The sequence below is a fragment of the Rhea pennata genome, unplaced genomic scaffold, assembly GCF_028389875.1.
Source record: "Rhea pennata isolate bPtePen1 unplaced genomic scaffold, bPtePen1.pri scaffold_40, whole genome shotgun sequence".
Classification (NCBI taxonomy): domain Eukaryota; kingdom Metazoa; phylum Chordata; class Aves; order Rheiformes; family Rheidae; genus Rhea; species Rhea pennata.
In genome coordinates, this window is record NW_026907681.1 from 1,595,422 (window position 1) to 1,621,668 (window position 26,247).

The 26,247-nt window shown below is 48.8% G+C and overlaps 1 pseudogene; it reads right to left on the bottom strand.

Annotated features, from left to right (window-relative positions):
* Positions 1–2,870: 2,870 nt before the first annotated feature.
* On the bottom strand, positions 2,871–25,819 carry LOC134154748 (DNA polymerase epsilon catalytic subunit A-like; annotated as a pseudogene).
* Positions 25,820–26,247: the final 428 nt, after the last annotated feature.

Consider the following 26,247-nt stretch of genomic DNA (forward strand, 5'->3'; position numbering starts at 1 on the left):
ATCCTGGCCCTGGATGGAGGTTTGGTCCTCTGGGACAGAGCAGTGGCCACGCTGCCAGCAAGGCAGGGCAGGGTGCCTGGGCATGGCTGCAGGGTGGGCAGCAGCATGTGGCTGGGGCTGCCAGGGCATCTGGCCCCTCCAGCCATCTCTCACCCCCGCGGCAGGCGGAAGGTGCCTCAGAGGCTGCTCCACGACATACAGCACCTCAGGGCTCTCCAGCCTCCAGAGAGTCTGTCCCGCAGGGACTGACCGCTTGTCCCTCCCCCACCACGTACAACCACAGCTGGAAGGAGCCACTGTGCCAGGCAGCAATAACACTTCCTCCGTCCGGGCCCTGCTCGACTCTGAGCTACCTGCTTTTCCCACGCGATGATCCCTGTGCCTGGCCAGGATGCACCGGGCACCTTGCCGGCTGCTGCTGCTGGCCACCAAGAGCCACGGCCCCCTCCCTTCCCTCAGCCATGCTTCAAGCAGCTCCAGGCAGGTCCTGCCCCATGGCTGCCAGCTGCTGTGAGAGGCTGGGGGTCAAGAAAAGCCCCAGTGGCAGGGCAGACCCGTGGTGCCCTGGCTGGCTCCTGTGGGGGCTTTCAGGAGCTTTTGCTCTGGAGCAGAAGGCAGTGCCTGACTACTGGCTCTGCTTCAGCACACCGGGAATGGGCATTACCATTTTCTGGCTGGCTTGGAGCGCTGGCAGCCCCATCCTGGAGCAGCTCCTGGCTGTGGGCACCCAGGGTCCTGGGGGCAGGGGTGGGCACATCTCGAGTAGGCCTGCCCTGCTCATCCCCTGTGCCCCTGCAAAGCTGCCACAGATGGAGCTGCAGCAGTGGTGGTGGCCCTGGAGCCGTACTGAGGACTAGAGCAAGTCCTGCACTAGCCAAGCAGCCAGTACCCAATAAACTGCAACCACCCAGCCTTGCTGCCTGGGGCCTGATTGCTGCAGCATGTGCTGGGGGGAGGGGGAGGGTGACAGTGCAGCGTCATGGCTAGCGGGGTGAGAGATGGACATGTGCATCGCTCCACCCTCCACCCTAAAAGCTGCACCCTGCTGCAGTGCCAGGGCACGGATGCTCTTGCCCCGGAGCCCGGGTGGTAGGGAACATGAGTACAAGCACCTGCTTGCCCTGCACTGCAGCAGTAGGGGAGGAGGACAAGTCCCCCCCCAACCCCTGCCAGCCTGGTGCATGGACCTCTGCCAACACCAACCCTGCCCTGAGGCTGCAGCTCTCTGAGCCTATGCCCAAAAGCAATTCACAGCAGGTACCTGGCAGTAACTCACCCAGGCATAACCTGATTATTTTCTGGCTCTCAGGTTACAGCAGCTCAGCTCAGCACATCCTCCCCCAGCATAGCTCAGCCCAGGCAGAAGTTTGGGGGAAAGGGGTCTTGTCACACCGGGCAAGGGAAGACCCCAAGCCATGTCTTGAAGGCTCTCCCACAGGCTGGAGGGTGGGGATGCAGATGGAGGACATGCCAGGGGTACAGGCAGGGGACTTCTGGTGCACCAAAACCTTCTCTTGCTCCCCTTGCTGGGCTGGGGAGCATCTTCCCCCTTTGACTTGGGGTGCAATTGCTCACAGGAACAAGGTAATACCATTGCAAGAGGAGTCTACCTTGTCCTCATTCCAAGAAGAGGACCTGGCTTCTCTAGGACCAAAGAGCAACTCTGAGCAGGCAAACCTATGGGAAGGGCTTGGGGGAAGGAGCCAGCCTCTCACTGTAGAGCAGCAGGATGAAGGCAAGTGCCTGCCCCCACCTCCAGCAGCTCATTGCCCTGAGGAGAGCAGGAGCAATGATGCAGGGCTGAGAGGAGCTGCCTGGCGCAGGTTGAAGCCACTGGAGGCTCCGCTGGACCAAACCTTAACTCAATTGCACAACGCAGTGATTGCATTAGGGCCAGGTTTCTCTGCCCCTCCAGGCCAGCTCATTTCCTCCAACTCTAATATCAAGAAAACAAACACATAGGTACAGCCCCCTCAACCCCCCTTTCAGCAGTACTAGATGGAGGGAGGGCATAGCGAAGGACAGGACCACTTGCCCCATAACCCAATGCTAATAGAAACAGGTATACTATAGAAGTGAAAAAACAAAGCTCAGAAAAATATTTTCAATACAGGTATGTGTGGAGGGCATTGAATACAAATTTATATATATATATATGTATATATACACACACACACACACACATATAGAAAAGGAAGTGTCAGAAGTAGCTGAACACACAGTGTTTCAAAATGCCCAGAAAATTAACTGGAATCTAGTAATCTTGGCTCCCCTCATGCTTTTTCAGGCTTCTGCAAGCAGGAGTAGATGGAAAGGACCAGGAGGCCAGGCTTCAGCTAAGCACTGGCCTCCTGGGTTTCATCACACCTGTGCTGGGATTTCAGTGAGCAGCCCCCCCACCCTATGACTCACTGCTGTCAACTTGAAGCTTTAGCACCCAAGTGGGACAGCTCCCTTGCTCCCCTTCCAGCCCAACAAGAAGAGTCTGGCTTTCTCCTCCCTCTAGGAATCCTGCCCCATGGCTCAGAGAATGCTCGTTTCCAGGGTGCCTACAGCTCCCTGCTGTGGGCCATAGCACGTGCTCCTCTACCCAAAGAACCAGATGCATTGTCTGTGACACATTTAATTGTATAAAACTCCACATTAAAACCACAGAGATTCATGCACACAGGGTGCTGCCTACAGCACAAACTCCCATCCCAAACTGGGCTTCTGCAGGGCTCTGGCAAATGCAGTCCCCCCTCCCCCATAGAGAGCAGTTCCAGCCCTAGGCACCTTCTTAATTCCCCCAGCACAGCACCAGGCTGTGACCAGGACTGCCCCAACACCGCTTAGCGCCCCCACACAGTGCAAGATGGATATGTGGCTTCTCCGAGACCTATCACAGAGCACAAATGCTCTTCAGCAGAGGTGAGAGCAAGTACCCAGAGCTGACACAGCAACAAAAAAAGACAGCAGGACAAGTTCATCACATCACTGCTGGAGCTGGTGGTTTGTACGGAGCAGCCACTCAATAGTTTCCAGCAGACAGGCCACGCTCTAGTGCCAAGCAATGCTCTGGAAGATGTTGATGTGCTCCATGAAGATCTGAGGGGGAAGATACCAGTGAGGGAGGGCTGCCCAGCACACCTCATGCATGAGCCAGGGAAGATGGAAGCTGGAGGGGACAGGGGGGAGAAGGCCAGGCCAGGAGAAGTTCTGCAAGCTGGTCAGGCAGGACTGCCTGGGTTGAGCACAAAGCAACGAATAAACAGCCAGAAAGCACAGAGAGATGAACTTGTGCCAGATGGGCTGAAAGGGACAAGTTATCACTGGGTTTTTCACTGGCTGTTACAGAGGAGCTGCTGGCAGGAGGCTGGATCTGGTGGCAGGATGCACACATACCTGGGAAGAAATGGTGAGGGCAAAATCTCCAGCACAACCGCAGTACACAGACATAGGTGTCTCCTTCACACCATGACACTTCTTGCACACCTAGAGGCAAAGGGGTTTTAGCTGGGATAGCAGACAAGGCTGAGCAGCTCAGTCCTTTGACAGGGCTCTCTGGGGAGACACCACTGACATCAGGTCAATGGGTCAAGCCTCAGCCAGCCAGCAAAAGGCTGCAGCTATGTGCTGAGAAGAAGTGGAGAGTGCTCGAGCCAAACTCTCCTCATCATATCTCCACTGCATCACATCAGTCAGAGAAGTAAGGTTGGGCTGCTCGGTTTCAAGGAGCAGAGAGCAGCTTCAGCCCTCCTGCTGCAGCCTGCCACATCAAGGGCAGGCTCCCGCAGCATGGCCGCCCAGCACTCATCAAGTCCTGCAGCAGGTAGGCCATTAGCTTCTTCTGCAGCGCTTCCACCAGTGCCATTTCAATGGAATCCGAGTCATACTGGGCCTGGCAGTTGGAGCACACCCAACTGGGCAGCACTGACCCATCCGAGGGGCAGAGAGAAGGGAGATGAACACAAGTGTGACTCTTCCCAAGAGAAAGCATGGTGCAGCCTCAGCCCTTGCAGCCTAACAAGAGCATTCTGAGAGCCCCGAGTGCCAGGAAGCCATAACCAATTTCGGGAGGGGATAAAGCATCAGCCAAAGCACCAGCACACCTCAAACTGTCACAGGCAGCTCGGAAAGGGGATGAGCAGAAAATAACCTTGAAGGGAGGTTTATCGCTGTCATGGAACCAAGCAGACCTTCAAAGCAAAAGGACTGAGAGAAAGACGGACAACATGTGAGTGAATGACAGGCCGAGAGCACAACCATGCTAGTGTCCCCAAGAGGGACTTAATGCATGCAGCCAGGGCAAAGGGGATTTCCTGGGAAAGGAAGGCTGTACCTGCAAGAGGGCAGGGTCCTTGCACAGGTCCAAGTCCCTGCAAAAATTGCACTTCCTGCAGATGACTTCAGGGAGCATGTAGGAGCAGCAAGGGTCCCGAAACTGGGCTTCTTCTGAGAACTCACCCACCTCAATGAGGCGCAGCAGGTCCCGGCGCAGTTTGTTTACTTGGTTAGTTATACTGGCATCCAGGGACAACACCTACAGGAGACAGTGTTAGGTAAGGCCACCAGCAGAGAAGACGGTCCTCACGGGGACTCACTCTGATGCGAGTGCTAGCTGGGCAAAACAAACTGATTGTAGAATTGCAACAGATTCTTAAAAAAAAAAAAAGAAGAAAAAAAAAAAAAAAGAAGAAAGCACAGCCCACCCCACTAACCTTGTAGATGTATTTGATGAACTCTAGAGCTGGGTTGTTGAGTGGCAAGTAGGAGCCAGGTAGCACTGAGAACATGTCTGAGGGCTCAGTGGCATTATGGGAACCAGCCATCTTCTTCTGGATCTTCTGAGTGACGGTGAAGAAGCTCTGCGTGAGCTCATTGGTCACATAATCCTGTGAGAAAGTGATCATGCCTGGAGAGGAGGAGCAGAGAGAGCTCTTGAGCCATATGGAAGCATATGGGGACAGCAAGGTGGGCAGCTCTCTTCCTGCTGCAGGACTGGCCCAGCAGTGCTGCACACAGCTCTCCCATGCCTAACTGTGGCTAACTGTACTCACCAGGCATGGCTCCCGTCTCTCCCAATGCCTCCTGGGACACCTGGCTCGTGGCCCTCCTCTTGATGGGAGCGCTCTGAGGGGCATTGTGCTGCAGCTCCTCGCTCCTCCTTCATGCTGTGGTACACAGCCACAATGTAGGCTGCAGAGACACGTAAGAAAAGCTCCAGATGCAGTCCACGATGGGAGAGTGGCACAAGCGCGACTGTGCTTGTCGACTCTCCTGGGGCACCAATGACTAATCAGGAACTAGTGACCTTCTTCCCCTCTCTGAGAGAGTTCACACTGGCGCTGAAACCACCCAAACAATGATATTTACAGACATGGAGGTGGTTCCTTCTGTATCACATCCAGCACAGTGCAATCTTTGACTGTAAGGGGTTCTTTGGATCAACATCAGAACCTTCTCAGTAGCACAGAGAGCTTCAAGAAGCTGTGGGGAATGCTGTGGATATGGCTTGGGCAGCAGCAGGGTGGGGATAGCTCTAATCACCAGAGGTAACATTCAAAGTAGGACCAGGCGAGCAGCAGACTGCACTCACCCAACACAATCCTGAGGAAGCAGTTCTGACAGGAGGCAGCCTGGGGGAGAAACTGCACGATGTTCCAACTATTCTCTAGCAAGTCCTCCACATTTGCTTCTCCATCCTCCTCCTCTTCTTCCTTGTCCTCCTCTTCCTCACTGTCCTCATCCAATACTTGACTCTTGCTAGTGTCCTGCTGGAATGGAGCACAAGCCATGCCCAGGCTTTGGGTTGGTGATGTCGTAGCAGTTCCCTATATCCAAACCAATAGCTCCCTGCTCAACTCAACCCACTGCACCCCTGTCTCTGCAGGACTGAGCACTTCCCATCTCTTACCTCCCCAGAGTGGACGCTAGAACGCACTCTTCCCTTGATACCTTCGTAATTTGCTGGATCCATCCAGAGCAGGAATTCCCAGCAGCGGCAGAAGGAAATAGTCAGAGAGTGAAAGATCTCCTTTGAGTGGATGCTGGAGGCAAGAGACTGCAGTCACACACAATGTTGGCATCTTCCCTAGCTAATAACCTTCTCCATGGGAGGCAATGAGGAGCAGGCGATGTTAGCAAGAGAGCAGTTCACTTCTCACATCCAACCATGCTTCAGCAAATGGACTCAGTACAGAAGGCTGCAGAGCAGTCATTAGCAGAACTAAGGGCTGCAGAGGAATCATACCCACGCTTCAACTGCCTCTTGTGTCAAGATGCCTGTCTTAGGAGCCTACACATCATAGTATTCTAGAGACGCCTGCTGGATCACATCAAAACTGATACTCACGCTGGAACCTTCTTCCATGTCATTGATGTGATGGGACTGTAACACTGTGTTTACAGCCAAGCTCTGAATATTCGGCTCCAGACACACTGTGAACAAACACAACCTGTCAACGGGCAAGCAGGGCAGAGAACCAGCAAGGACACAATCCCCTCTCCAGGTATGATGAATGCACCCACTTGCCAGGACTTTCCACAAGTTGTAAGAGCTCTTTACAGGTCTTGCTGCATCTACCGAGTGCAACATCAAGATATTCATATCAGGAAATGGTGAAAGCCTATATGGTACTGCAGCAGCATGGGAAACCGTGCTGCTCTCCAGACTGCCACACACCTTGTATTACAGGCTTTAAAGGACACTTTTGGCACATGGCCAGACCTCTCCCCTCTCTGGCTGTGATGCTATGTATGGATGGCCCCATTCACTGCACAGCTAAACAGCATAGCACCTTCCAACAAAACTTGGATCTACTTCCCCTCCAGGGGCCACCAGCTTTTTCTGGAAACTGCAGCAGAGGTGCTCAGAAGAACTATCAGTCAGCTTGTTTTGCATCACAGAAAGATTCATCCTAGCGACCACCAGAAGTGATCTTCTGAATGCTGCTATGAGAGGCCACAAACTAGGAAATAATCTGTATTTAAATGCCTACCTGCATTTTCTTCTATTGCATACAGGACCTTCTATCCCCAGGAGATGCCAATTGCATATATCCTGTCCAGATCATCATTGCTCAACTTCTGAAGCTGTCAGCAACTGCAGAACTGCTCAGGTACTCTTCTGCCACTGCAGCCATCCTTCTCCTGAGCTCATGGAAGAGCACTTAGCTCGGCTCCCACTCAGTGCTATCCTACCTGTGGAGTAGCAGCCAGGGTTGCTTATCTCCACTGAGGCTCTCTTGTCAAACTCCATAACTAAACGGTTATCATCAGCCTCTTTACCCCCCAGCTCTGGGCAGGCCGTGGGTGAGAGCCACAGCAAATGGTTGTGGCGACGGAGGTGGCGGGAGAAAAACAGGTCAGAACCAAAAGGTAGACATGTCATCAGGGAGATTCCCAATGGGGATGTGGTAATATCTGAGGAAAGGAAAGAGGTACAGTCATCGGCGTAAACACATCAACAGAAGAACCGTGCCAGCATCATATTTGCTTGTCCCAACAAGCGCAAAAGCACAGAAGGTGACAGCATCTGGCCTCATCTTGGCCTCAGGCTCCCGCAATCTCCCTTTCCCACCCAAGCACGAACAAAGTAACCTCTCTAGGGGAATGTGGCCACCTCAGGCACCTGCCCTCCTCAAAAGCCTGGGATAGGCACGTGTCCAAGTTGAGGCAGTGGCGGATCACGCGGCACGCTGCACGGCGCTGCCAGTCCAGGACTGAATAGCTGACGGCATCTGTTACTCGGACAGGGACCAAAGGAAACTCCTCGATGATGGGAATCCCACTTGCCAGTCGTTTCAGGTCCCAGTTAGACTGCACAGCAAGAAGTGTGGGGCCCCGGCGCTCATCCTACACAAAGGAGGAGAGAACATGCCCTGGTACATCCCTTCAGCCGGCACCTCTGCTCAGCAGGAAACCAGCTGTGTGAATGAGTGCTCACATGCCCCATTCCTGTAGTGGTCCCTGGTCCTCCACACAGTAGAGACAGTGTACTCAGAGTCTCTTGAAGCACCTCCCACTGAATAACCAGCTCCACAATTGAGAGCTGGGGTTTGGGGGTATGATCTAGCCTCACTGCTTGCATTGCGCTATGTAAGCTCACCCCAGGCAAGCCAGAGCCCGCAGGCAACATCCATTTTTACCCTTCAACTTTGGAGCACTAGCTGTGTGCAGAGAGCTATGCTTAGAGGCTGCTTGAACTGCTGGACCAATGCCTTCCATGCAATGTTTTCCTCCTCCCAGGTACCTGCGCTGACAAGGTCTCAGTGGGGACCTCCCTCATGCCCTCAGCTCATACCTTGCAGCCCTGCAGGAGCCGCTGAATGGCTCTGTAGACTGTCTTGAGGTCGGTCTCAGCACGCACTTCAAAGGTGTGCTTGTCTGGAAGCAGTAGTTCTTCGCCCACTTTTTCCAGCACAGCACTGCACAGCACAGTACATGTTGGTGAGGTTTGGCATCTGGTTGCTGCGTACCTGTACCAAATGCAAACGTGATCAGAGGGAACAGGGTTCAAAAGAGACAGGCTCCAGGCTGCAAATTTCAAGGAAGCTCTTTCCTCTACACATCACAATGCTTCACGTGACAGTTGAGGAACAGACCTGCTTGGTACACTTCAAAATACGAGAATCCCTGCTGCACAGCAGTAGACATCTGTGTCTGTGCAAAGAAACCGCTCAGCTCCAAACCGCTGCCTGATCCCCTTGCGTTCCCTCCCAAGCCTTTAAGCCCTACTCTTACCGTGTCCAGCACAAACACTGCAGCTTTGCGCTGAGAGGGGATGAAAAGGCCAAAGAGCGCTTTGTTGCCCTGGGAGCTCTGGTAGAGGTAGATGTGGCGAATACTTCCTAGAGACACAGAGCAAACATGCAGCATCAATAGTATCTTCAAGCTATTTGGTCCTGGGTACACTGACAAGCCTTCTCCTAGGGTGCCTTACCTGGCTCCAGCTAAGTAAACTGAGCCAGAGAGCGCATTTCCAGGTGTTCAGTGTCAAAAGTGTCAGCCTCTCGCCCTGTGAGGTGTCTGACAAGCTGCCTGCTGACCATGCACACGCAACCCAGCTGGATCAGGGCTCAGAATAGTAACGGCACCTGTCGTGACAGGGACACTCAGATAATCCTCAAGCCACCAAGTTTTGAACTGCTTAACGAATCAATATCTTCATTAAAAGCAGGCATCCCAGCTGCCCATCTTCATTTCAGACTTACAGCATTAGAAGCACTAGTACATTTAATCTTGGTCTCACTGCTTTCGTATGTCTACTACTGAATACAGTTTAGGTTCTTCTTTGCTCTTTCTGAACTTTAAAAAGTGGTATCCTATCCTTCTTTCTGGAATACAGAGGTTTTATCACTGCACCCTGGCCTATGTACATGCCACATGCTGGGGTTTTCCTCATCTTTACTCGAAAGAACTCCCATACCTTTGCAGTTCAACTGCTAGCAAGACGGTTCTGGTTTGGTTTAGAGGAAACTCACTCTTTCCGTTCAAGTGCCATCTTTTCCCAGAGTCTCCTAATTTCAAATAAATCTAAACCTCTTTCCCCTAAGGGGTTGGAAACCAAACAAGTATCTTTGCTCATATAAAACTGGGCACATTTCTGAGAAAGCTACTCGAGAGGGTCTTTCGTTTTAGCGTCTTACTAACTTGTTTCATTTTGAGCTCCCATGCCTCTACCTGTGCCATTGGTACACAGACCAGTCAGCTACCACTCAGCACTCCTTAAAGGATGAGGAAGGAAAACGAGCACCTGGAAGCGTTACCTGAGTCTCATACACTCCCTCAGCGTCTGGAGCAGACAGGTCTGCATTGATTTCATTGATGTGCTCTTGGTACATGTCTTCAGGGACTGAGTAGTCGTAGAGATTGTAAACCAAGTTTGAGCGGGGCAAGATCCAGTTCACCTGCCAGGAAAACAGACACACTCAGCAGGGCACCTTGCTTCAGGCTGTGCTCCTCCCAACAGCAGGGGAACCTTAAAGGGCAGCAAGGAGTTGTAGTTTGAGCCAGCCTTATGTTTCCAGAAACATGCTGACTCAGGAAGCAATCTAGCTGCCGGTGCTGGTCATTCCTAAGACAGTTAGCGGGATTTATGCTTTGTCCACATTGCAGTAACTGTCAACCTGCTTTCTGGTCAGGCTGAGATTAGCAGCAGGCAAAAGGGACTGCATTAAGGCGCATTAGCAGGGCTGGACAGGGAGGTCTTGTGAGGCAAACTGCCCATAGTATCTGCCCGCAGTGGCTGGAGCAACTTACATGAATTCAACCAGCTGTTTTCCCTTGTAGAAGCAGCAGGGTCAAAAACATGACCCCCACCTTCCTGTAGACAGCTCCCTCCTCTGGTTTTGCAACGCGCTGATTGACATAGAACACTCTTGGGATGCTCAGTCTGATACAGTGCAGGTCGCTTCCGATCACTGCCCACAGCCTCAACAAGCCAGCCTGGCTGCTCTCAGCAATCTGCAGGACAGGGTGATTTAAGTTAGCTTTGCTGGAGAGATGCAACCCATTCTTAGCTCTTACATACACGCCATGGAGCACTTCTGGGATCTTCAAAGGCTCTACTACCTCTGACTTTGTTCTCCAAATAAGGAGCAATTGGTGACCACAAAGACAGCAGTGGACCCAAAGATTCATTGCTCTCAGCTCTGGCATCTCCACGTCCTGCTATTGTCCTACAGGTACAGTGAAAAAAACTGTTCTGCCAGAGGAAACGTCAGAGCATGAATGAAGACAGCTCTGACTGATCTGCAGGCAGCACATTGCATTGTGCTTCTGAAGGGAAGAGGACACCTGGTAAAGGCTCAAACACATCTCTTAGCTTTGGGCTAGCATTAGCTAACAAATTCATGCCATTGTCTGACTTTAGCCAAAGCATTTGGACATGCTGCATTAGGTGTCCCATCTCCAGCTCATGGTTACACACAGAGTCAAAGGCTGCATGTGACCTTAAACCAAACAAGACTTTTCTGGAAGATGAGAAGTGTCACAACAAGAGGCTGGGTCTCAGATAGCAGAGGCAACCAAGCATAACAAGAAATTAAGAAAATGCTTGGATTGTACCATCAACTTCTTCATGCTCGCATTGACTAAATCTAGGATTCAAGGCACACTTGCCCAGCTCCTCAGCTGAGCCCTCCCCACACAGGCTCTACACAGAAGTCCCAGATTTGCAATCAAGCACGATCATTTGAGGACCTCATTTCCTTACAAAGCTTCTCTGAGCCTGAGGCTATGCAGTCCCACATGACCTTCAAGGAGGTAAAACTAAAGTAGGATTGAGGTTAGCTGTCCCTGAAGTTCAAGGTTTGACTACAGGTATTGCAAACATGAGGCACAGGGCACTGAACTGGCCTCTGTGAGGGGTTAAGAGTGGGCCTGCCTTGCTGCCTGGTACCTGCACAATCTGCCAGGGCAAGTCCAGGATGCCGCATGCCGTCCTGTACACGTAGCTGCTCAGTCCTTTGGAGAGGGTATCACGGATTATGCCTCCGCCTGTCATCACTCCACCATCCTCCAGGCGCCGCTTCTTCCGATGCTCCTGGTGCTGCCGAGCCTGCAGCTCCCATTTCTTCTTGTGGTAGCACAGCCAGACCAGTTGTTCTTCCTAATCAGAGAGAGAGTACATGAACAGGAACCACAGAAATTAGCACGCATCTCCTACACATGAGGATCAAGCAATCTAAAGCCGAGCCCTTCCACCTTCAGATCCTGATCATGTTACTGGCATAGCTGTAAAGTTGCCATTGGCCTGACTTTCTCTGCTAGTGGGACTCTCCCGGTAACATTTCCCTTTGTAGTTTTCAGTCATAGAAGCGCAGACGGTTTCAATAAACATACAGCTTGCTACGCCCTGTTCCCTAGCTAGCTAGGCAGATGATCATACTCCTAGGATGTTTCCTGGATTCCTCCTGCCCAGTCTACTTCACTTACCTTAGTAGTGCCCATGGCAGCAGGTGGGTCCAGGATCTCTCGCCAGGACTGCGACAGTTCCAGATACTGGAACATCTGCTGGCTTTCCTCTGCCGTACGGACCCGCTTCCGTTTATTTGCAACTGGAACCAACGGCTGAAGGGGCTTAGCAGCCCCCAAATCCTCTACGTCTCAAATCTGGGAGCTTGGTGTTCCCCCCTGGTGCTGGTTAGGGGAAACGACAGCAGGAAGTTTTGGGTGCTGAGGACACAGTATCAGCAAGAGAGGCCCATCAGCACAGCCAGCTCCTTTCTCTCACTCTTATTACCTGTCTCTTGTCTTCAGAAGTGAAGAGCTCATTCATTTTCTTTTGTCTGTACACTCCCCGGAGTCTTCTAGCTTGTGAGACATGGAACAGTTCTCTGAGATCAGCTCAAACAGCTCTCAATCAGGCATGTTGGCAGCCTGAAAAAAGGAACAAGGAAAAGAAAACACTATCAGGAACCTCATGATCAAACCTCATTGCTATTATATACATGGAACATTTAAACCGATTGATATGGCTGTCTTTATGAGGAGTTTGTGAGCAATCTCTGCTCCAGTTGCCAACATGACCTATGGAACATAGAGATCATGGACATGAGGTCTGCATCAAAACTCCTACTGTGAATGCAATACTTTGAAATGATGTTGTACGGCAAACTCTTAGTGGGCCCAGCTCTGTAGTGCCAGATGCAAAATACAAAGGGGAAGTGCTCCCAATAAACTCCCAAGCAGAGCAGTCGCTCCGGCTTTTCATCTCTCCTGCTCCCCGGTTTGAGGCTCTGTTTTCTGGCATTGTCTCTGCTCTTGCTGGTTATTTTAAAGCTAATCTCTTCTGGCCTCCTCAGAAAAGATTCTGCAGGCAAATGGTTCTGCCATCCTCTGTCTCAGTGAGTGGCTCTAGAGAAAGTCCTTGGTGCAAGAGGGCCACCACGCTACCTCTGTGAAAGAGGTGACTGGAGGACAACGCTTACCCACAGTTAAGCGGTAACAGCTGACAAAAGTGCTGTAACAACAGGTCTGGTGCTAAAAGACCCTAAAGAGCAGCCCTAGAGAATCAAAGAGGCAGAAATTACATACAAACAGCCATCAGAGGCACAATGGACCAACCATTCTCTTCAGACAAAGTCCATCCTCCCTACAGTGTTAGGGTAGCTTTGACCTTCTCTGGCCCCAACCTGGGAAGACAAACATGCAGCGGATGCATATCCTGCAAACCCTACACTCACCTTGCTCTACAGTACATCCAACCAGTAATCAGCCACCTTGGCTACAGAGGCAGAGACCTCCTCCAGTGTGGTGCCTTTCAGAAAGGCCTCAAATACAGAAGACTGGAATATCTTCACCAACTGCAGCTCTCCCCATTGCTTCACCTCAAACCCTTTCAGTTCAGCCAAGGATCCATCTTCATTGAAGACTGCATACCTAGGATATAGACCAGGTTTTGCACAAGCTCTGTGCCAAGGAACACATCTCCCAGGATGCTGCTTACTACCCTCCTGCCAAAGTACTTCTAGTATTGCCAAACCAGGCAGCCACCAGGTAAATTAATCCAAGCTGTGGGGCTCTGGACTAGCAGGATCTAGGCATATTTACACAGCTAGAGACAATAACATCATGAACTACTTCACCTCCAGCTGCAAAAGCACATCAGCCTCTGCCCCCAACTTGCCAATTCTAACTGGCAAAATGTTCTTAAATGCACACAAATAAAGGGCAAGAAGTGAGAGTCAGGGTGAGAGGAGTAGAGAAGTGGAGTGAAATACTAGGAAAAGCCTTATACAGGAGAATGAAGCTTTGTTTGGAAAACAGGAGGGGACGCTGGCAAAATGGACTCAGAGGAAACTGGACATCGCTATCGAAACAACTATGACAACACACTGCCCTCTTTTTTTCTGTCGTGTTTCTTGGATTTCACATGCCTGCCAATTATTTGTATGGCTCAATACAACCATCACAGGAAGCTTCAGTGGAACAGAGGTGAGACTCAAGCGTACATTGCTTTGTCACCCCTCCTCCAGGCAGTCTTTTCTTCCTCAGCTGGCAGCGGTACCTGCCAGCCAGCTCCACACTACTGCTCTTTCCACTTGGAGAGTGAGCAAGAAAGTGCACTTGCTGACATCCCAAGAATCACAGGAAAAAATCAAGGGCCCCTGAGATAAAGACTCCTATGAGCAGAGTTCATTCAGTGCTTGACATCCTCTTGACTTCTGCGATAGACTCCCTTGGCATGCAAAGGCACTCACAGTGGATGCTGGAGTTCATCCAACAGAGACATTCAAGCAGAAACAAACATACTCTTGTACGAACAGAGAGTGCTGGAGGACAGTGACAGTATTTTCTGAACCCAGACCCAGGTCTGTGGGCAGTCCTCTCGTGATTGCTCGTGCTCGTATTTAAGCAGGCTGCATGAGAAAGTCAGTGAAGTCAAGTGCAATTGCTTTTCTATACCATGATGGCACTGGCAAGATCCACTCCTTCCCCTAGATGGGGATTAAAGTGGAAACCTCTGGGAAAAGTATTACTAGAGGTCTGTAAACTTGAGAGAGGGACAGACAGAGATTAGGGAATTTAAAGAGAAAAGATAGAAAGAAAAATCAAAGTTTGCCTGCGCATCTCAGAACCAAACAGGGAGACCATGACTAATCAGAAAGTTTGAGAAGTGCTGTTTTACTGTTATCTTCAGAAATTTACTGTCAGATGTGTCAATTAAGGCCAGGGCATAGCTGGATTCAAAGACTGATCTCATGCAGGGAACTTGCCGTTTAAAGACAGCATGATCTCGGTGGTACGCAGCAACAAGCAAACCAAACATGCTGCCAGCTCCAGAGGACTGGCAACATGGGGCAAGGACTAACACGCCTCAAATGTAGTCAAGGAAAAGGACCCTCAATCCCTTCCCTTGGGAAGTGGTGATTTTTCAAGCTTTGAACTCTTACCTTTTCTTCAGCTTCTTGCCTTCCTCCTTGGACGCTGAGAGGATCATGGCCAAGTAGGGCCCATCCACTTCAAAGAAGATGCTGTTCTCTGAGTGTGTGGCATAGGTGAGAGAGGCTGGGTCCGCCAGCTCCTGGTACTCATCATTTGTGAAGCCTTCCTGCCGGCACAGCCCCAACAGAATAGCCTCACTCAACAGCTCGGCTGATTATACGAGCAGATAGCCCCCAGATACATCATCCTGTCTGAAGGGATCACTGATGGCCTTTGTTCCTTCCCGATGATGGGAAGGATCAATCCCTGCTCCCCTGAGGGAGCATAACTTACCCTATCTTAGCAGAGAATAAAGTATCCTGATTCCTTGTGACCAAGCAACTCCTTGGAAACCTACAGAACAATTTAGCAGGTAGGACTCAAACATGGGACCTGAAGAAAAGTGCAGGAGACTCTAAAGTCACTTCTTTTGGCTCATAGCCATAAATATCTGAGCAAGCAGAGCATGGGACCTTGTTGATTTGACTCCTACTGCTTCTGGCAGTCTATGTACAGAAGCACACACCAACCCTGGTCTCTTACACTATACCCTCTCTGCTATATCAGAGTCTCTCCTTCCACTCAAACGCCAGTTTGAGCTATGGGCTGTGCAGGGCAGAGAGTAGCTGTGTAGCAAGCAAAGCTGTCAGCCCCAACGTCCTGCTCATTACACAGGGGACCAGAGACAAAAGACAGGCTGTCCTCTGGGCTGAAGCCAACTCCGAGAACAAAGATGCATACTCCACTGCCAGTAGAGCTACTCCCTTCACAAGAACTGCCTGATTGGCTTGCAGGCCTACAGAAGGCTAAAACATTTTCTTCCCTTTCACTGTTTTTACCAGACTGTACAGCTGGCTGGTACAGATGCCAGACTCACCTTCACAGGGATGTTCAGCATGGCACCTGGGTAGCAGATTGTTACCTTCGGCTTCTTTGCGTTGGTTGACTCGATGACAAAGTTTTCCGGGAAGCTGTTGGGAAGCACACACCAAATCCCATCTCTATCCAGTTCTAGAGGTCTCCTAAGAACGGAAGAAAAAAAATCACCATCAGGAAGAGATTGGAAAATATGCCAAAGAACTGTTCTCTGTCCACAAGTCAGGCAGAGGCAGTGTCCTTTCTGCAAAGGAAGTCCTAGTCATACAACACCAGTTGCATTAATAAGCCATGGCAATGTCAGAAACCTGAATCTCCAGAACACCAGAGCTTCCACTGATTAATCCCACATCTATCCCACTGCTCCTTTTCTCTGCCAGTCAAATTCTGCCCTTACCCATCTGCTCACACTACATACAGGAGAACCTTTCTTCCTCAGCTCAGCACATACTCACCCAATCTGCTCAATCAGCTCCCTAGCCTGTGTGATCATATTTGCTCCAGTGAAGCACACAATCCCAGCCATTTCCACGGAGTACCAGCAAGCTCTGTGAATGGAGGAGGGACAGTCAAAAGGCTGCAGTGCTACCTCTTAAGCACAGCTGCGGGGAAGCGCATCAGGTCGTACAGAAAATAAAGTCTCAGGGCAAAAAAGACAATCACAGCAGCCCTCAGGAGATCATTTTCCTTTTCCTTCCCTGTGATACTTCACACACCCTGAAGAATCACCTATAGACAAACCCTGCCATTCATCGTCAATGCTACAGGGCCTTGTTTAGCAAAAGTCCCTGCTAAGGGGACTAATAAATAAGAAGTCATTAGTAGGAACAAAAAAAAGTGTTACAGGGATCACCTATCATTCCCCTTATGCTTTGGAAGCACGTTAACAAGGTGAGAGCCTCACTAGAACAGCTCTGGTTTACAATGCTCCTTGCTGGAGGACTCCAGCAATGACCACAGGTGAGACTCACCCTTTATGCATGACATAGCCATAGAAAGAATTGAGGACACACTTGTGTGCCAGCTGCAGGGAGTCATAGAGGATTTCCATATTCTTGCAGTGCTTCACTTCAGAGGCATCGCCTGTCTCCACAGCCGCAGACAGCTTTTTCTTCCACACCTGATGGCAAGAGGCAGTGTCAGGACAACCCTACATTCCACTACAGGCAGTACCAACATCCAGATATTCCCCCCACCACAATCCTAATATGACACTGTGATCCTAGAACAGTATCAGTTATTAAGATAATTCCTCTTTCTTTCTGCTCTTTCTTTTGCATTTGAGGGGGAAGCGTTGGGCACAGGCATTATGCTATATTATGGAAGAGTCTTGCAGCATCAACTGTAACTCACACCCATAGTTAGAATTACCTAATCCCAGCAGAACTGCCATCCTACATCAATTCTGTCACACCACGTATTGTGCTGGCAAGAACTAAATGCTTGCAGCAAGAGATTAGATCGAGACTAACAGCAGAACCATTTCAGCAGAAAAGGCCTCCCAGCCACCTCCGTGATTCATGACAGAACTAGCAATAACTGCAAAGCAAATAGCTCTTTATTAAACTCTTCCAGAGACAGAGTCCCAGCGTCTTGTCATTTCTTTCAACATATTAGCAACTACATTTCAGGCTCCTCCCTCTGCCACAAGACTCCAAACATTTGAGAACTAGAACATGCTGCTTCTTTCTCCTAGAATCAATCACTTCTTAGCCTAAGATCAATTGTTTCTCTGCTTGTCTCATCTTTCTCTTTGAAAAGTACCCTACACTGAACACAAACCAGATCACAAAATAGTTGAGCTGAGGATTTTCTAGATCCAGTAAAAGCCAAAAAAAACCCAGCTGTTTTCTTTCCTAGCACTGAAAGTGATTGCATCAGAGAGCTAGGAACCACTGTGGCAGCAGCTGTTTAGGATTCAGCAGGGGAAAAACCTGCACTTGCACCAGAGCTGTCAGGAAAGCTAATATTTCTTACTGACCATACAGATTGAGCAAAATGATCCTTTAGGGTTCAAGTTTTCAGTGAGAGGTGAGGACCTTCTAGCTTTGGCAGCCCAAATAAAACAGAAATTCAAGCCCAGCACCTCATGCAGCCCCTTGAACTCACAGCGACAGTCTCTGAAAGCTCGTACACTGTCTACATAGAAAGAGTTCTCTCACTGGCAGATGGTGGTGACACGCTCCTCCACCTTGGTGACGTGGATCTGCTCATAAGCCTTGCGGCAATAATCTAGTAAAGGGAATAAACAGAGAAAGCTTTCTCAGAGATCAGTGCCCCACTATGGATGGGAAGGATGAACACAATGGCATCGGGCAAACCACACAGATCCACAGATCTGAAGCTTTCAAGGCACCAGTCTGAGAAAAATTCCATCAATGCAAATAAACATCATAGCTAGGAAAGCAAGGAAGCAGACCTGCTACAAAGGCAAGGGGAGGAAGATACTAATATGGGGAGAAACAGCACCTCTCTATAGAGATGCAAAGGTGTGTGTGGGAAATAAATTGCCCATGAGGGCTCATCCACAAATTCAGACTCTGCTCAGAGCCCCCACTAGCTAGATGCTTCTGCTGAGCAGTACCACTTTAGGAGCAAAAAGTGAAAGGATATCGACACATGTGTTTCACTGACATGCTTAATGAGTGCTCATTAAAGAACAACAACAAAAAACCCCAAACAAAATATCACCTTCCATGTGTCTCAGCTCAAATACATGACTCTCAGTGAGAAAAGAGAAACACTGAGACAAAAAACAGCACTTGCCTCCTCCTCAAAAAACGTACAGGAATTGGTTGGGATCCTAGGGGAAAACTGTTGCAGCATGAAACTGAGATCAAATTCATTCTGAGCCAGCAAGAACTAAGTAGCCCCAGACCTGAGAGACAAGTAATTAATGATGTGTTTGTAGTCTAGGCAGCAAAAACCTGCTCCACATAACGCCATTTATTTTTACCTGCCAGTCGCTTCTTCTCATACTTGGCCTGCTCTTCACGGCAAAGCTCGTGGAACGCCCGGGGTGCTCCATCTGGATACAGAGGAGGAAACTTCTCAGGCTCCAGTCGTTGCTGGATGCGGTGATACTCGCTGCGGCTTGCAGGCACTGCAAAGGAATAGCAACTAGGAGCTTTCCAGGGGAGGAACAGGAAGTGGTCTCTGTGTCTTCAGCTCATGCTGCAAGCTCTATCCATGCTGCAATGCAACAGGGAACTTGACAAAGCAGACAGCAGAATTACACTTACTGAATTCTCCTCTCCACTGCCAAGTCATCCGGCGCTGACGATTAGCACCTGGCTTGTTGAAGTCACAGGCAGCACATGTGGCCTCATCCACCATTGCTGAGGGCTGGACACAGGTCAGACACACCCATGTTAGAGAAAACAGAACCGTCTCCAGTGACATATGCCAGAAGGAATCGATGTTGGGTACTAGAAGAACACAAATGTGAACATCACAGAGGTGACGTTCAGTAAGTTTCCCTTTCTAGAAGCTTTTCAGAACACAAGTTACAGCAAAAACAATGACTATTCTTTGGAAGAAGCCAGCTAAAGCTATTGCTCTACCTTGGACAGACCTTTCGGCTCTGTACACCTGCCAACTGTAACAGCCTGACTGGATTTCAAACCGAGCCTTATTTTATCCCCCTGTCCAGGGCAGAAAGTTTATTGTTTGCCGCTAAGGGGATCAAATCGGAGGGACCTCCTAGACCATCTGCAAGACAAAACAGAAAACACCTTCCTGACTGGACTGAGGTTACCCACCTGCAACCTGTTGGTCAGAATGATGTTGGGGTACATGGCCCCTACATCTAAATGGTAGATAAGGGGGCATTCAATTCCGTTAGGAACATCCTTCAAGGAATTCAGCTTGACTTTGATTTCATCACAAGCCTGCGGGGAGATGTAAAAAAGTAAAATTCAAACAAGAAGGAATTAATGATGCAGTCACATACGCACTATATTTGGTCCTTTACTTCCGACATGCACAGAAACACCTGCCACTGATTCTGGGGAACAGAGGAAGAGTATGAAAAACTAAAGGAATAGGATTAAGAAGAGTGGCAGCGGCGAGTCTTCTTTAGCCACCAATCTTTAAGGTTTTCTTTTGGACCTCCAAGGTAGGTTTCATCTACACTGCAAATGTCTACAGATAAGTTTCTCCTGTCTCTCTCCATGGAGTATAAAATGAGTCTAAACAGGCATCTTTAACATGTGGTGTCTCACCAGACATATTCAGGATGAGAAAAATCAGCCTTGCCTCCAGCCTATGCCAGTTCTTTATTAATATGGGAAATAAGGCACAGATGGACATGGGGCAGAACTCAAAGCTGAAGAAAGTTGTTATACAGCACCAATATGTGTGCACAGGACCCAGGCTTGCCTAAAGAAATGTGCTGCAACTCCACCCTCACAGTTCTGCTCTCCTTGGAAAGCCCAGTCATGCCTCTGGCCCTGCAGGCTGAGGCAGGACAACAGACCTCCTGGAAGTTGGTGACTTGATCCAACGGCAAACCTTCTTCCTCTTCGACAGCATGCCGGAGCGTCTTCTCCACATGCTGCACCAGGAAGTTAAAGGCAGAAGGATTCTGCAAGGATACAGGAATGATACCGAGACCTCTTCTAGCCCTGACACCATCCTCACACACTGCCCAGGGAAGGGGTGCAGGGGGTGACAGCTTCTGCAAGATTATCCATGCTCCAGCGTAGCTTCGGTGATCTTTGAAAACAGGCTCACTACTTAGCAGAGCATGTCTCAGTATGGGTAGAGAGCAATTCATCTCATCTGAAGGGCAGATGGCTGAAACAGGTCAGCTGAATGGCATCTTGAAATGCCCCTTCGTTCACTGATCAGCTCCAATGTCAGCAGGCAGAAAATGGCTGACCTCCACAGCCAACTTGAGAGCTCTCTAGAACTGAAGGACGGTGGCTTTCTGCTAAGAACCCTACAACTCACAAAAGTCTACACCACTGGCACTAAGGCAAAACACAAAGCAGAGAAGAGATGGTGGCTGCTCCCCGGCCCTTGGAGTTCTCCTGCAAAGGAGGCTATATAGGGCAGCTAACAAGAAGAGAAGATTGCATGCATGTTCCAGAGTGCAACACTTATGGGGCTGACCTAGCAGTCAGCTGCTCACACATCTAAGGCTCTAAGGGGCCAAGGATTTAGATTTAAGGTCCTTCTAAATTCACAGTGCACGTTCCCTTAAGATCATTCACGAGATTAAGGCCACTAAAATAAGCAGCACTGAGGTCTGGTGTATCACACAGCAAAGAGAGAAGTTGCCTCTAAAACTTACAATCTAGACAGTAGCACCAACCAGAAACAGGTAAAAGAGGCCAAAAGAAGCTTGGCTTGAGTGGGAGAAGGACAAAGATATAATCCTGATGAGAAAAAAACAGAGTCATCTCTGCCAACAACCACTCGCTCAAAGAAAACCAAAAAACAAAAAAAAACCCTCAACCAACCAATAAACAAAGTAAACAAACCCACACAAAAGCAATGAACCACTCTCCTTGCTGTAACACTGTCTTTACCCAATAGCCAGCCTGAGGTCATGAAGAGCAACTTCTCCAACCCTTCCCACCTAAACTCTAAGCAGGTTCACACACTCAAGCCATAAATTAGGTATCAAAGTTTTATAACAGGTATTGCTATTGGGTATCCCCCAAAAGAACAGAGGATGGTAATTCCAGTTGGAGGGTTATTCCCTACTGCCATGTTCTCCAGAAAGAAGAGAAAGAGCATGATTGCATTACCATTTTAAAGCCTCTGTCACAACACCTTGATTGTGTCCTTACCTTTTTAAAGCGGCAAGGGATGTCACTGCGAAAAACCCCAGGTTACAGAGCTTCCACCTGGCCTCCTACATACGTCTCCGAGTCCAGCACGTGGCCATCATCTGTAAGTTTGTTGAACTCCTGCTCCTGCTTGTTGCGGAAGATGATGTTGGCGTGATAGGCCTGAACCATCAGCAATGCCTCACACAGTGTCCCAGAACCTTTTCTTAACACCTGTAAAAGACAGACATCAAAAACTGGACTTAGAAAGAAGCGCTGTAAAGGGTGCTGCTGGAATTAGGCTGGCCTTATCACCACATCATTGAACTTAAATGTCTGATTTGGTGCCCAACATGATGTGTTTATTCAGACAGTATTGAAGCCCAAGGCAAGAAGGAGCACAGTAAGGAAACAAAACCAACTCCTTCACTTAGGCTACCCATAACTGGTCTATGGAAAAACAGCTATGACTGCTGTACTGCAGAAAGGAAGCGCATTTGGAGACTACTTTCCCTCCTTTCCTTGGGAAAAACTATCCAAACAGTAGAAATTAGTTCTATTGCCAATGTGTCACTGTTGCGTGAAGCATGCAGCTCTCTGCCCAGAAAAGAAATTGTTTCAGGCATGCACTCACCTCATCAGGCTCCATGGGAAGGATGGTGCACAACGCGAAAATGAAAGGGTGCCCATACTTCATATACATGTAATAGGTAGCAACTGCATCAGACACCGATCAGGTGGCCAGAGTCTGTTGAGGAGAAAGACAAATCAATCCCAGTCACATTTAATACAGCAGTTAACACGTACAACGGGAAACAAGGAAAGGTTGAAATCAGCAGGAAGATGCAAAAGGTGTATTTCTGCATACAAACATCCCAGCATGTAAAGAGTTATCAGTTGGCTTAAGACGACATTCTGCTTTAACCCGAATTACATAAGCCAGCTCCGAATTAGCAGAAATGGGGAAGATGAGCTCACTGCCACATATCTGCACAGATGCCACTCCGGAGTGGTCAGGAGGCCACGCTTGGCCTACAGAGATCTCCAGGGCTTTGGCAGAAACCTCATTAAGGTGTCTCCTGGACACTAGCAAAGTACTGCTCCGTTGCAATGCCCCGAGTACTACCGTTTTGCAGAAGTGTAAATAACACAAATATACAGTGCAACGCCAATGCCAGAAACACATCAAGGAAATTCTATTCTTCCCTAAGCTTAAGTTCTTTCAGGTGTCTGAAATTCAGCAAGATACACTGACAACTTCTCAAAGACACTGCATTAACTTAAAGGATTTCACAAAGCTCTAACTCAAAGGTTCACTAATACTGCAGATGCCCAGAGATACAGCACAGGGTGGGAATACCTGAGGCTCCTCTGTAGCCGTCCGGCACATCTCTTCAGGGTCCAGCTCCACTGCATCATAACCCAGTTTTGCTTTTGCTGCTGCTTTCAGGTTGTGACTTCCCACTGGCAGGTAACTCTCTCTCTTCACCCACCTAGACAGAATAATGAAAATGCCAGTCGACGAAGAGACAGCCCTGCACTTCAGAAAGGGCTGCTACGTACAAAAAGATCTGCATTACTCTAACAGGGAAAGGTGAGAGCAGAACATCCAAGTGCAGTGGAATAAGAAGCTGCACAGCTTTAGACAGTCTGCATATCTACCCATGCTCTTAAATCCTGACTCGTACAAATTCTGCTATTCAAATCATTTCTATTGCTCAGATTTTTCTCAACCCTCATACTTCAGAGACTTCAAAGATAAACGTTTAAACACAGGAGGAGGTATCAGCAGGACTGCAAAGAGAGGCAGTTGTTTTCCAGAGTCTGGACACTGGTCCAATGTGAAAAAACATTCAAGTCACAACTACCAAGACAGACAGCCCTCTCCTGTACACACACACACACACACACACACACGCACCCTTTCTTTTCCTCTCTGTGCTAGGCAGGCTGTTGGGTTAGAATATGGCCCTGTGCCCACTACAACGGTTTGGTCTTATCCTGTCCTTGTACCTGCTATCCAGGACAGTTCTCAAACTCCCAATGACAGCCACCAGCAGACTGTATAAACAGAGTTAGTCGTTCAGGCTAATGTGGATGAGACGTAACTTCTGTACATAATGGCACACAACGGAGTACCGAGTAGAAGCAGCACAACCAAAGATGGGGGTGCTAGTCCTTTCCTAGTAAGATGTAACTCATGATAGCAGTGCACAGAGATGGAAAAGGGACAGTATTCAAATACATCAACTGTAGGCATTTTATACAAATTTAACAGATAAAGATGCAGTTATACGGTACAGACGCAGCATTCGGTACCTCAGACAATCCATGTGGATGCACTGCGGGGCTTTGTACTCTCCCTGGCTGCCCTTCTGAAATCCAATCTCCTGATACATATTAATTCCATGAGCTGCTGCTCTTGCTTCCACAAAAGGCCTGAGGAGAGAGACAATGCAGAAGAGAAGAAACAAAGCAGTCCCTTTCCTCCACCCCATCCCCACCCCAAGGGTTTCAGAATTGCTTTCTTGTAAGCTACTTAATGAGGAATTTTTCTTGTGAAGTCTCCTTTGCTCCAGACCTTACCCGTGAGAGCTGGCCACAGGGAAAACTCCCTGTAGGGCAGAGCTACTGCAAGAAGAAAGCTGCTTGCTTACATCCTATACCAGGAGGCAGAACATTATGATCGAGTTTCCCTCGCTCCCCAAAGGCTTGGCTGCTCTGGTCTCCCTATTGTTCTGCAGTTCTCTTTTGACACTTTGCCTGTTCTCCAGTTACTGAGGTCATCAGTGTACAAACATTGCCAAATCAACAACAATCTAGAAGTAGCTCAGCAATCCCTGGACCAACTGATGAGACTCTATAGAAGTTCGTATTTCAAAGCCAATAAACATAGCTCTGCTCAGGAAAAAAAAAAAAAAAAAAAGTTCTGAATTCCACCTCCCCCTCTTCGACAGTCCTCTGCAGGCTGGCAATCCAAGACTCAGCCCAGCACTCCAAATAAAGAGCACATAATCAGGATGTAAACAGGTTCCCAAACTGGCTGGATAGTCTGCGTAGATAAGAACGCATGTGGCCGCTATGTGACCTCCAGACAAAGGACATACAGGCTGGTACCCAATCTCACCTCATGGCCTAGACAACATTTCCTTTTAGAAACCAGGTTAGTTTTCATTCCTGATCTTACCAGTCAAAGAAGTCTCCATCGTATGTGACAATGATAGTAGGTTTGGTCTCCTGGACATGTTCAAACCACCTCTGGATTAAACGAGCCTAGTATGCAACAGAGGATTAAAAAAAAAAAAACCCAAAACAAAAAACATCTCCCCCACAAACACAAACACTCAGCAAATTCACCTCCTGCAGGCAGGCACTGGATATAATACAATTGATGCAGTCCTTCCCCTCTGCTCTTGACCTAGCTAGAGCCCGATCTGCCTCATCATCACACCACGAAATGAAAGCATCACCAGCACTGTGACTGTCCGCTGAGCTCCCCAAAGATACAATCTATTGCATGATAAGCTCTCTTTGGCCTACAAGAGACCAAGGCAGATAAAAAGCAGCCTGATTTCCCAAGTAGAACCTACTTACCTCATCTGGTTCATTAGACACAGAATGGACCCTCACACTCCGGCTTGGGAGCAAATTCAAAGCCCTCAATATCCTCACAGACAATCTCCTTGTTTATGATCAGATAGCCCTAGAGAGTTGACAAAGGAAGAGTTACTGAGGACTCAGATCCCTGCTACACCAGGGACACGTTCCTGAACAACCTAACTAAAGGATGAAATAGATATTTCATCCCTAAAGGATGAAATAGTCTTCCATCGATGAGATAATCCTTGCACAGCTTGATAGGTAGAGCTTTTGTCAAGTGGGAACGACTCTTTGGAGGTCACCTTCTGAACAATTGCTTACAATCAACTAAGGGTGCCAAAAGGGAGACAACTTAAGGACTATACTCTCCAAATTACTACTGCCCCTCAAAGGGGCACCAGTAGCCTTAGCTGGGTTCTCCAACATACAAAACGAGGAAATCCTTATGCATCATTCAGACTAGACTTCAATTTTATTTCCACAGACATTACATATAGACCAAGCAACTAGCAACAAAGCAAGCCAGGGACCAGACCGCCAAAGGTGACATGCTCGTTTGCTGTCTAGTATTTTGCTCCAAAGCATGAAGAAAAGAACTGTTGTTCCATTACCTGCCCATCAATCCTGTAGGAGATCATCATGATCCGGTCTGCCTCTGCATCAGGAAACTTCAAAGGGAGTTTGGTAGTTTCAATGTCAAAGGCAAGAACAACCGGATCCTGAATATGACCACATACATCAAACTCAAATCAGCTTTAGAATATGATTTAACGAGCAGTTCTCATTAGATTAACAACTAATTTACCTAAGTAGGTTTATGCACATCTCAGACCCAGCAGGCTTGACTGTAGGAGACAAGGTAGCAACAGTGGTACCCACTGATAACCAAACAGCAAAATTCATTAACAGGAGAGAACGGAATAACAAAAGCTTCTCTTTAATGCAACAACCCCCTTCGAGAAAGAGAGTCATCAGGATTGACAGCACGTGAGGAAACATTGCGCAGGCAAAAAACACTTATTACCTCTATGCCTTTATAATAAAGGTTTCTTATGGCATTGGATTTATAAAGCATAACGAGTTT